This window comes from Crassostrea angulata, chromosome 4, assembly GCF_025612915.1.
Source record: "Crassostrea angulata isolate pt1a10 chromosome 4, ASM2561291v2, whole genome shotgun sequence".
Taxonomy (NCBI): domain Eukaryota; kingdom Metazoa; phylum Mollusca; class Bivalvia; order Ostreida; family Ostreidae; genus Magallana; species Magallana angulata.
The window spans coordinates 215,872-218,303 of record NC_069114.1 but is presented as its reverse complement, the minus strand read 5'-3'; the positions used below and the strand labels follow the sequence as shown (position 1 = coordinate 218,303).

The 2,432-nt window shown below is 30.9% G+C and overlaps 1 long non-coding RNA gene across 1 annotated transcript; it reads left to right on the top strand.

Annotated features, from left to right (window-relative positions):
• The first annotated feature begins 876 nt into the window (after nucleotides 1–876).
• On the top strand, nucleotides 877–2,132 carry LOC128182422 (uncharacterized). Its single transcript, XR_008243417.1, has 3 exons — nucleotides 877–1,083; nucleotides 1,259–1,381; nucleotides 1,801–2,132. It is a non-coding gene; the product is annotated as an uncharacterized LOC128182422 (long non-coding RNA).
• Nucleotides 2,133–2,432: the final 300 nt, after the last annotated feature.

Here is a 2,432-nt window from a genome sequence, read left to right as displayed (position 1 = left end):
TATCTATAACTAGTATACTACCAGAAATGCACTCTATACCAAAATGTTGTTTAGAAGTGTATACATCTTCGTTTGTTTCTACTGTTGTTAAAGAATGGAATGCGCTTTCAACGGATGTCTGTGAAAGTGACTCCGTTCGCATTTTAAGGAAAAAATACACGTTTTTGTTAAAATTGAAGTACATCCTTGTAGAATAAGATCTAAATATTTTTTAAATATGGTGACAGATATTTGAATATCATTTATACTATCATAATACTTTGTCACAACTGTGCACAAAATAATAGTAGAGATTTATATCGATATATTTACATCTTCCGAGTATAATATTCTCTATTTCTTACGGAAACCTTAGTTAATGCATAGCATAGAAACTAACAGGGCTGATATTGGCACGCCCCGTCTATCGATTGGCCAAAATCTACTGCAACTGAAACTGACAGGACTGAAATCTACACGCCCTTTTATCGATTGGTCGAAGCCTTCAGCAACCTAAGAAAAATCACGGACTGCACGAAATTATTATGATTATGTCAGACTCAAATTCCAATAGGAGACGATTTGGCTGGGTTGTTTTTTTTGGGGTTTTTTTTTTGGGGGGGGGGGTTCTTTTTTTTTTGCTAACATGCTGATGTACATTAACACTAATTTAGTTAATTTTACTTACTTTTTACAATCAATTTATCAATAGAAAGGTGTAAATATAAACATTTAATTAAGGTGGAAGGCTACATCGTCACAACATGTCTGACTTCCGTTCGAAACGCCATTGTGTTCCGGATTGATAACATTATGTCGTGATACAAAATAGCTATACACCGTTTAATTGAACTCTTCTAACTAAGGAGATGAGATAGGAATGGAATGAAATGAAATCACCAAAACGCTTAGAAAATATGTCAATTTTCTTCCTGTTTAAAGCTTTTAACTAACATTGATTATCAGCTGTTTTGTACGACGGAAAACGTGGAATCTAAATAATATACCGTTTCCCTGCTCTGCTGCTATTGGCAATACATTTTTGTCATGTCATCTGCAACAGACGATCATACATATGTGGCGGTCGCCGGATTATCGATATAGGTAAGCAGATGTCAAATTTTCATTTAAACTATATATGTATGATGAATATAAAACGAAAGTACCGTAGTACGCTCTCTTGAATTTATCCTAACTTACCAAATTAAAAAAAGACATTTGCAGTAAAAGACTTTCACTGAAACTTTGACATTAAACTAATGTATTTTGATTAAAATAGATACAGCTAGGTAGCAATAGCAGTGGAAGCCCGGATTTGCAAGCCGAAATGAGGGAAAGACAGAATTCTGAAAAGGAGCATGTTTTTCATTTCCACACATGTGTATCACTATGGACATCTAATGTATGTATTAATATGCGTATGGTTGTTGTTTATAATTGCTATTATATATAAAAAAGTAAAAGGCAATTTATAATATAATTAACTAAGTTAATATTTTGTTCTGAAGAGTTAAATATATGTAATGCATTCATCAAAAATATAATTTTTCAGCTTCAAACATTATCATAAGCACTACTTATCTTATATCTACATATTTAGCATAGACTTGTTCCTTATTTTAATTTTTCTTCGTGATTCTTATTAATTAAAAAATTGATCCCAAGATATTTGAGACCATGTAAAATAAAGAAAGACAACTCTTAAACAGGATCTTTCATACCAAGATTTTTGCAATAATTAAGTATTTCCTTTAATTTTTCAATTTCATTCAATTTCTTTTCTTCATCCCATTCACCAACGAATATTGTTTATATTTTCAGGTTTTTGTGGGATTTTGTCCAGCAGTTTGCCTTAAGAGAATTTTTTTATATTTTAGTTTCATATTTATGTGGATTCCAATAAAAATCATACAAACTTCATTCATGATTTTTTTGTTTTTCATTTCTAAACTTAATAACATTTCACTTTCATAAGAATTTTAAAACAGAAATGTTTAAAAATTTGATAAATAAGGGGTTATCTGGAACCAGACTGATATTTTAAAAATTCTCTAGAAAATAGTGTATTGTATTTTGAGGTCTATTATTGTTAAATACTGTGCCTAGTATTGGTAACAAATGCATGCAACAAAAATCTCCTACACTTATTTGGTGTAGAGATCCACTTTAAAATGCTTGATGATTCATGCGGTTTATGAAGATATCGATCATTGCAGAAAAAAATAACATGGCCCGCGGTAGTGGGTTATGTATTTTTTCTGCAATGTCGCCACCATCATATCCCGAATGAATCATCAAAGAGAGCATTTTATCATCAACAGTCCACTCGGTTCGTGTGGTAAACTAAAAGATACTTAGTAATACCATTAGTTTTCACATGTAATAAATAAAAGATGCTAGAAATTATCTATTTAATGAATTAGTTCATATTGTAAATCTAAACATTGTCAATA